Source organism: Drosophila miranda, chromosome 2 (genome assembly GCF_003369915.1).
Source record: "Drosophila miranda strain MSH22 chromosome 2, D.miranda_PacBio2.1, whole genome shotgun sequence".
NCBI classification, from domain to species: Eukaryota; Metazoa; Arthropoda; class Insecta; order Diptera; family Drosophilidae; genus Drosophila; species Drosophila miranda.
The window spans coordinates 5,851,119-5,861,387 of NC_046675.1; the positions used below are offsets into that span (position 1 = coordinate 5,851,119).

Below are 10,269 nucleotides of genomic sequence, written 5' to 3' on the forward strand. Positions count from 1 at the left end.
GTACTCACACTGACGTCAACAGCAGAGCAGCTGCAAAAAGTACTTGGGTGTGAAATAACACAACCTACCCATGTGTTTACTTTCTCTTTATATATTATGTACGAGTACATTGTATGTATGTATGTATTTTCCCACATGCTGGGTCTAGGGAAAATTTCACTGCTTTATGTTTCTTCATCCCTGTTTCTGTCGCTTCTATTGGCATCTTACCTACGTATAAGTTTCGTAGTCATTTTAACATTTACATAGCTGATAATCTTATTTGTAATAATGCTTTATGCAACTCTGACACACAACTTAACCAAGCAATATGTATTTCTTTCTCTAAACTTTATAGTTGGGCGTTGAAAGTTGATACGCAAACGCGTAGGCGATCGATCCAAGTAAAACTCTGAACTCTGTACCCTTCGCGAGCAATAGGCAGAAGAAGTGCTGAAAATGCACTTCGGCCCATGTACGCGTTTGGCGTACGCGAAAGTTGTGGCTGCGACCCTGACTCAGCCTTAGTGTTGATTGTCGGGGTCGCGGACTGACCAGGGTGCGTCGTTTCTATCAGATTGATTGTGCGGATTGTGTTATAGGAACTCCGGTGTATCGACTTCTCTGCTCTACTAAGGGTGAACCCTACAATGGGCCTTCTGTTGCTTACCTACCATCGAACGAATACCAATACATATCGGGCAGATATACGTATAACTCTGTTCTGACATCGATCGATTGAAACTGTTCACACGTCGTCTTTGGAGTAGCAATTTAACCAACAAGTCCAAAACAATGGCTGTTGCTTGCAAACAATCTTTTCTGTGGCTATACATTTTGTGGTGAACTCTAAGCGGAAACAGTTCCACACCAACAATGTGTTAAGTTCTTAAATATTTGAAATTGTTTAAACTGTTTTTGTTTTTGTACACTCTACGACTTTATAATTACTTGTACAAATGTAAAATTATTTGTCGAAACAAAACAAAAAATAAGAAAATGGAAAAAATGCTTAACAAAAGAGCTCATCTATCGAAAAGAAGCAACAAAAAAGTGAATAAAATTCAATAATTCCAAAAATAAATCTTGAAACATTGCTCGTCATATTTTTTTTATTTCAAGCTTAAATTCAATTTCAGTTAGATCATCCAACCGTTTTACAAAGCGTTGCAGCAGTTAGCTCGTCGAGGAAGGGTTGATCTCAGTATCTCAGTACACACCCGACTAAAACCGAATACATAATTCTCTATCCATGACGCTCAACATGAAGAAGGGGACAGTGATCACCCTCAAAGCGAAATATTTTAATTAAATTCGTTAGTTCCTGATATCCATTTTAGGTTATGTTCAAACTTCAAAAGGCTGCCAAAGCATAAAAGTACGTAAATATTTTACCTTCTTACCATCTAAACAATGTTTTAGTAAAACACTATATTTCGGAGTAAAAATTTGAGGATTGTCACCAATTGTTCTTTAAACAATCTTAGGAAAGAATTATTCATTTCTCTACAACAAGACAAAATTGGGATGATTATGGCTTCACATTGTAAGCTGAACATGGAAGTTTCCGGAATATAATTTATAATGAAAGCATATACACATATAATTCTCATATATTTACAAAAATGTCGTGTCCAAATATAATGTAAAATTTAAAAAAAATGCAAAAATATTGTCAAACATTTAAACTTAAGCATTAAACTGTTCCCTCCACCAGACACTCTGAAGCTTCCCAAGTACCCAAAACAATTTCATATTAAAGACTGCATAGAACCAGGTTTAAACAGCACTGCGATTATACAAAAAATAGCTTATTCGATCTCTTGAAACGATCGGACCGCTTTCTCCAGCACTCTTAAACATGGTAGGTAGGTTTTATATTGACATGCATAGCTCTGTTATTCATCGAAATTATCTGATTTATTATTTACATCAAAATCATATAGCAATGTTTTATAACTATACAAAATCGATAGGGAAAAATAATATATTTTTCAACATAATAGGTAGGTTTCATTCCGTTAATTTCAACAAGGTTTTTTTTTTATATTACAATTTCTTAATAACTGGATCGGATTTTCTTAAGGAATCGCATCTAGCTACCTCAAATCACAAGCATAGTAGCAATATCGACACCGGCGTATAATTCGAGGTGTCCCGAATGTCCATCGACTCGAGTTTCGCGGGGGGACCATTGGTCAAATATCCCGTAGAGGCGCTTCTGATTGAAGCACACACTCAATCTACTCATGTAGGCGTTCCAGTTGAGCCCATCCAGCACCGTGTTCCAGTTTGTGGATCCACTGTCGGGCGTATCTCTACTCCCGCGAGTCGGTATGGAACGCCTCCTCCAGCTGAGTGCTACACTCGAGCAACGCAGTAAAATCAGTGAACAGGAGATTCATCTTGGCTTCGTGGACGACCGATGTCGCCAACCCCTTCATCTTCAAACGAAAATTCTCAGAAAATATAAACGAGTGATGGATTCAGAAAATTTGGCAGCGCATACAATAAGTATGGAAGTATCGTCACTCATGTGGTATAAAACTGCGAAAAACTTCAAGACATACATTAAGACGATCCGAACATGGACTAAATTAATATCTGTGACAATATAAATATGAAAATAATCTACATATGTGGTATCTTATAACTATTATATACTAACTAACTAACTAACTATAACCTTACAGATCAAGAGTTTTCTACTTCCTAGCGCTTGTACTGTACTACATAATATCTCCCAGCCCGACTTCTGACTTCAACCAAAATAGGTAGGGTGCATACAAATGTTTTTAAGATGGTATTGATCTCGTGATCGCTATAAGAACAGGATTTCGTTTACGGATAGTGATTTCTCAATGTTATCGGTAGGAATTCTTGTCATATTTATATGTTATAGTAATACCCACTGCCCCCGTGCCTTACCCTTCTATATACCAACCTTCTCTTCTTGATTGCAATGAAAACTGAAAATAAATTTACATATTGGAGGATAGGAACTTTTATGTTATCTTTAAAATCTTAAGGTTAAGAACCACTTTCCCTCGTAACATAAGACAAGAATTTTCCACTATCAGAGGTAGGGATTGTAGCGCACTAAAATTGCGTACAGATGTAATAAAGATGGTTCTGATCTCTTGATCAGAAACAGAAGTTAATTTACGGATCGTGATTTCTCAACCTCATCGAGTGATTGATTGAGTGATTGATAATTATCTTATGATAATCTTATGATAATTATATGCTTTTATATTAATACCCACGTTCCATTTCTTCTTGATATTTGAGGATAGGGACTTTTATGAAACCTATAAAATCTTAACCACTTTCCCTCATGACATACGACAAGGATATATGATTTTTCACTATAATAGGTAGAGGCTGTAGCTTACCAAAATAGGAAGGGTGCGTACAGATGTTATAAAGATGGTTTTGATCTCTTGATCACTATGAGACGAAGAATTAATTAACGGATAGTGATTTCTCAACCTTATTATACTATTATATATTATATTATTATATATTATACTCAACTATTATATTTATATGTTCTTATATTAATACCCACTTACCTCTTGACTCACCCTTTTATACCGACCACCTCTCAATCTCATCTTGATCACAATGAAACCCGAAAAATGTTACATATTTGAGGATAGGGACTTTTATGTTATCTATATAATCTTAAGATTAAGAGCCACTATCTGTTGTGACATACGACAAATATATATAATTTTCCGCTATAATAGGTAGGGATTGTAGCTCACCAAAATATATAGGGTCTGCGCAAAAGTTTTATGATTATGCTCCACTTTCCCTCAGGACTTACCCTTCTACATATTGACCATATCTCCATGTCTCCTTGATCGCAAAGAAAACGGGAAATTATTTACATATTCGAGGATAGGGACTCCTCCTATCTACACAATCTTTTGGCTAGGAACCACATTCCCTCGTGTCATACGACAAGGATATGTGATTTTCCACTACAATAGGTAGGAATTGTAGCTCACTAAAATAGGTAGGGTGCGTACAAATGTTTTATAGATGGTTTTGATCTCTTGATCGCTGTAAGGCTGTAAGAATTAATTAACGGATAGTGATTTCTCAACCTTATCGGCAGGGACTGTTATTATATTTTTTTATGTTCTTATAGTAATACCCATTTTGCCTCGCTACTTACCTACTTATATACCGACCATCTCTCCAAATCTTCTTGACCGAAATGATTTTCAGAATAAACTGACATATTTTAGGATAGCGACTCCTATGTTATCTATACAACCTTATGGCTAAGATCCACATTCCCTCGTGTCATACGACCAATATATATGATTTTCCACTTTAATAGGTAGGGATTGTAGCTCACTACAGTAGGTAGGGTGCGTACAAATGGTTTTGATCTCTTGATCGCTATAAGACGAGGAACTAATTTACAGATAGAGATCTCTCAACATTATCAGTAGGGACTGTTATTATATTTTTGTATGTTCTTATATTAATACACATTTTCCCTCGCGACTTACCCTCTTATGTACTGACCATCTCTCCATCACTTCTTGACCGAAATGAATTTTAGAATCAACTTACATATTTGGCGATAGGGACTTTTATTTTATCTATATAATCTTATGGTTAAGAAGCACCTTTTCTGATAGGTAGGAATTGTAGCTTACGAAAACAGGTAGGGTGCGTGCAAATGCTTTAAAGACGGTTTTGATCACTTTATCGCAATGAGAACAGTAATTAATTTACAAACAGTGATCTCTGAACCTTATCGGTAGGGACTCTGATTATATTTATATGTTCTTATATTAATACCCACTTACTTCGTGACTCACCTTTTTATACCGACCACCTCTTAATCTCATCTTGATCACAATGAAACCCGCAATTATTTTACATATTGAACAATAGGGAATTTTATGTAACCTATATAATCTTAAGATTAAGAACCAGTTTCCGTCGTGACATACGACAAATATATATGATTTTCCTCAGTAATAGGTAGGGATTATAGCTCACCAAAATATATAGGGTCTGCGCAAATTGTTTATGATTATGCTCCACTTTCCCTCGTGACTTACAGTTCTACATATTGACCATATCTGCATGCCTCCTTGATCACAAAGAAAACGGGAAATTATTTACATATTGGAGGATAGGGACTCCTATGTTATCTATACAATCTTATGGATAATAACCTCATATATGATTTTCCACTACAATAGGTAGGAATTGTAGCTCACTAAAGTAGGCAGGGTGCGTACAAATTGTATTGATAGAGATCTATCAACATTATCAGTAGGGACTGTTATTATATTGATGTTCTTATAGTAATACCCATTTTCCCTCGCTACTTACCCTCTTATATACCGACCATCTCTCCATCTCTTCTTGACCGAAGTGCATTTTAGAATCATCTTACATATTTGACGATAGGGACTTCTATTTTATCTAGGTAGGGAAGGTAGGGATTGTAGCTCACAAAAATAGGTAGGGTGCATACAAAAATTTTAAAGACGGTTTTGATCGCAATTAGAACAGGAAGTCATTTACGGATAGTGATTTCTCAACCTTAATCTTAAGATTTGCGGCTACGGTCTCTTGTTATCTATAATTTGACCCCCTTTACCTCGTAACATACGACAAGGATATGGAATTTTAAACAATAATAGGTAGGGATTAGCTAACCAAAATAGGTAGGGTCCATACAAAAATTTTAAAGACGGTTTTGATCTCTTGATCGCAATGAGAACAGAAAGTCATTTACGGAGAGTGATTTCTCAACCTCGTCAATCCTTCTGATATATCTCTTATACCTTTTCTGATAATATGTTCTTATACTAATACCCACTTTCCCTCGTGACGTACCCTCTTATATACCGACAATATCTCCATCTCTGCTTGACCGAAATGAAACCCGGAATTATTTTATGGATGGTGCTCAAGACTATCAGTTGGTATCTTCAAAAATCTAACACTTTTCCTTTTCGATAACGATTTATAATCCCCAATATTTCCTTGATCTGAATGAAAACGGGGATATGTTGACAAATATTACTTTACAGCTACAACAAATGAATGATTTTATAAAATTTTTTGAAGCAAAGTAGGCAGGGCTCATAATAGCATTCATGTGATTTGTGTTTAAGTGAAAACATAAAAATATCAAAACGATAAATTCAATTCTCTGCGAAAATAAAATTTGAAAATTTTGGTAAAATAGTTTCAATAAAAATCGTGATTCCGGCGATGGGTGTTCGCATACGTATATGTATCAAAACAAGAAATATATATTCGGGTAGACCTCCACAAACAACTATTGGACCATGAACGAATATGTTGGAGACCAAATAATGTTACACCACGGACTACAAAGTAAATATGCATTCTCCCGTGAGTTACAGAGAGGAATAATGCAAAGGCCAGACCATACATATATTTTTCAAAAATAATCCATCAAATTAACTGTCTGAAGAAATGGATAAAGGTATTCTAATTCCAGTCAAATTTAAATGGGACACAAATCATACCAGGAAGATTTACGTTAATAGATTACATTCTCGAAATAACATGTGCAATGAAATAATGTACACCGCTTCCAAGCAATGAAACAATACAAATACTAACATACAAATATTTATGTTTTTATAGTACAAACATATGCAAGTTGGAGTATTCATACTCGTGCCAGCAAGTAAAACCACTACACCGCGCAACAATAACAGCACTACACCACGCAACAATAATTCCACTGATCCCGCTATTTTCACCATATTCTGAACAGTCCATGTGACACTGGATAGAAACATTTTTCGGTATATGTAAATCTTCTACTTGCAAAAATAAACCGAGCATTCCAGGAAGTGACGAAAGGAAGCAGTAAAAGCCGCCAAGATAGGCGCTCGTTAAATTAGGCTCGTTACAAATGTTATGATCTAAATAAATCTACAAGCTTTTGTCTTATGAATTTAATATCTTCGAACTACCAACTTTAAGCTTAAGCTCTAGTTTGCTTCACTATCTTCCTCAACGCAATCCAACTTTTATTGGCAAACGATTAAGATTTCATTGAGTTCTTCCATTCTATAACCAAAGCGTTGACAAACTCTGCTTATCTTCTACTCTCTTCTATGTTTTTTAAAATGTATGTATGATTGGCCAACTTGATAAATATTTGATAAAAAACTGCAAATTAAATCTTACACATAACTGAATGAAATGCATAGACTCATTGTATAATCTGCATAAAAATACTGATTCTTACTGTATGCTTGCTGAAAATTATGTTTAAAATGTATTTATTGGTATGCAATAGACCGCGAGCCTTATCCTCTGACTCATTTATAAGCCTTTTAAAATAAACTATTTCATAGTCAAAAGTTACTGAATCTAAAAGCATTTTGTCACTAAACGAATATTAATCAGATTCTTTTCTCATCTCAAAACAAATTAAATTAATATTTCTAAATAAAATGTATGTATGCCCACTACTGTAAGGGTATATTTATACACCTATATGTATTGAAATGCAAGCTATTTCAAATGAAACACCAAAAGCGGTTATTAGAATTTGAATATAAAATATTTGTGGAACATTACTCAAAAATTCCGAACGAGGAACAATTTTACAGGTGACAGAAAGTTTGAAAAAATGCATCCCGGTTGATTGGAACATGTTGATCAAGAAATTAATCCAAATCAGTGAATAGCATTCGTTTCTCACGATTTTGAAAGTATGAATAGCTGCCCCCTTAGCGTCGTTCCTTTGCTAGAGTATACTCATAATTGAATTACCCAAGGTTTCTGGAAAGTCCCAAAGTATGTTTTTTCCTTACTATGTACGTTAACTTTTTTCTTCCACTATTCTTTCCCCAAACTCCAAACGTGAATACTTTTCTCCCATTGTTTCGCCAACCTACTTTATTACCTTTATCCTATTATAGAGACACAATGCTTTATCATTATCATTTTGACAATCTTCTGATATGATATTCTGTTTATTAACTCAAATAATTTATTCACGTCTTTGTCGCTACTAGTTTTCCTATTTATAACATGTTATACATTATATCCAAAATAGACTACTAAAATTCAGACAAAACTTAAACAACCATCAACCAAACATGTTTTGAAAATATGTCTGACAGCTAAAAATCTTCAGCATAACGAATATTTCTATGTATAATCGTATTTGGATATGGAAACTTCCTTAAGTTCTGCAATAGCTATAAATTAGATATGAAATATAAAAGTCTATTAATAATTTGTGGAATTCATTCAATGAAAACCCTGACTTAGGAATCGGAAGATAGTCGAACATTTTATGATAAAGGGGGAAATATTGATAGCTGTGATGCTTTACACAAACATACAGATATGATTGTGTATTTTTCAAATATGCCATCAAAAAGGATTTAATCCATCACTATCTAAGTGGAGAAATGGCATTGCTATGATATTTAAAGCATTTGTTCGAGTACAATTACATTACCAAACAGTAAATTCCAATCCCATATGTATTTCCTATATTGCATGCAGAATATATCGTAAAATGATTATTATGATATGTAAATTGCATTTAATACCATTCGGGTTGCATTGCAGTGCAAAGTTCATCCTCCAAGAAATGCTTGTTTTTTGGTTTCTATTGTTTTTCTGTTGTATACCTTACACGAAACCAAAAAGAGACTACATGTTAAATTTTATCCGATGTATTTGGTGGTGTTTTATTATAGCACGCATTGAAAATAATACTATCTAAGTGGTAACAAGCATACAATTTTGCATCTACATTTATAATGAAAACTCATTTTAAAACATTAATTTGCTTTATGTCCATATATGGGAGAAATGTAACCCAACAGCAAAATTAAAATTATTTACTGATTCTACTGGTATTATGCAATGCGAAAAACTTTACCTAAAAGCTAATAATAACAATGCATTATTTTACTGACAGTAATATTTGTTTGCTCCTATTACCTTAAGCGCAGCTTTCTCAGAATAATGTCGTGCCAGTATAATCGTATTTACTAGATATCAAAATGCGAGTTCCTACTCTATAATGATTGCAACCGATATATGTATATACATGTTTTTTGGGGTTTCCGACTGAACTCAAATTTTTGTAAACGATAATCCTCTATCAATTTTTAAAACCATAAGCAAAAACTTTAATAAAAATGCTTCCGTACTTGTTATATCACAAAAAATTGACATATAAATCATTAAAAAACAAGATTGTTTTAAAGAATTCACGGGAACATATCGAAACCTAAAAATCTGCCAGAAAAACTGACAAATTCGATCCAAATTCGATCTGCAATGGAAAATATGACATTAATAAATATATTATGAGCCTTGCATAGGATTATATATGTAAACTGCGCATCTACCCTGCTAGTCATCCCTACCCTACCCATCCCCAAGAAGGGCCCGAATTAAAAAGGAACTTTTACGCATATGTAAATGACAAACGAATTTAATGCAATCTGAAATCTTCATCTTTATAAAACGGTTGCAAAGAAAATATTTAAACATAGTTATAGTTCTACCTCGTATCATACAACAAGGATATGGTATTCTTAACCATAATAGGTAGGGATAAGCTAACCAAAATAGGTAGGGTGCGTACAAATATTTTACAGGGAGAGCAGGAACTAATTTAAGGATAGTGATTTCTCAACATCATCAATCCCTCTGATATACCTCTTTTGATAATTTTATGTTCTTATATTAATACCATCTTATATATCTCCATCTCTGCTTGACCGAAATGAACCCCGGATTTATAATCCCCAATCTTTCCTTGATCTGAATGAAAACGGGGATATGTTGACAAATATTACTTTATAGCTACCACAAATGAATGATTTTATAAAATTTGTTGAAGCAAAGTAGGCAGGGCTCATAATAGCATTCATGTGATTTGTGTTTAAGTGAATACGTCAAAATATCAAAACGATAAATTCAATTCTCTGCGAAAATCAAATTTGAAAATTTTGGTAAAATAGTTTCAATACAAATCGTGATTCCGGCGATGGGTGTTCGCATACTTATAAGTATCGGATAGTATTTGGATAGACCTCCACAAACAATTATTGGACCATGGACGAATACGTTGGAGGCCAATTAAGGTTACGCCATGGATTACAAAGTAAATATGCCTTCTCCCGTGAATTACAGATAGGAATTATGCAAAGGCCAGACCATGCATTTATTTGTCAAAAATAATCCATCAAAATAACTGTCTGAAGAAATGGATTAAAGTATTATAATTCC

General features: G+C 34.1%; 1 long non-coding RNA gene across 26 annotated transcripts in view; it reads left to right on the plus strand.

The window, feature by feature from the left end:
• The window catches only part of LOC108155194, a 43,655-nt gene that overhangs the window by 967 nt on the left and 32,419 nt on the right, over positions 1-10,269 (plus strand). For 24 of the 26 annotated variants that reach the window (XR_004471929.1, XR_004471937.1, XR_004471928.1 and 21 more), the window contains exon 2: positions 338-10,144. This is a non-coding gene — a long non-coding RNA (uncharacterized LOC108155194). The remainder of the gene's footprint in view (positions 1-337; positions 10,145-10,269) is intronic. The other 2 variants (XR_004471930.1, XR_004471948.1) reach the window with 2 other exon arrangements.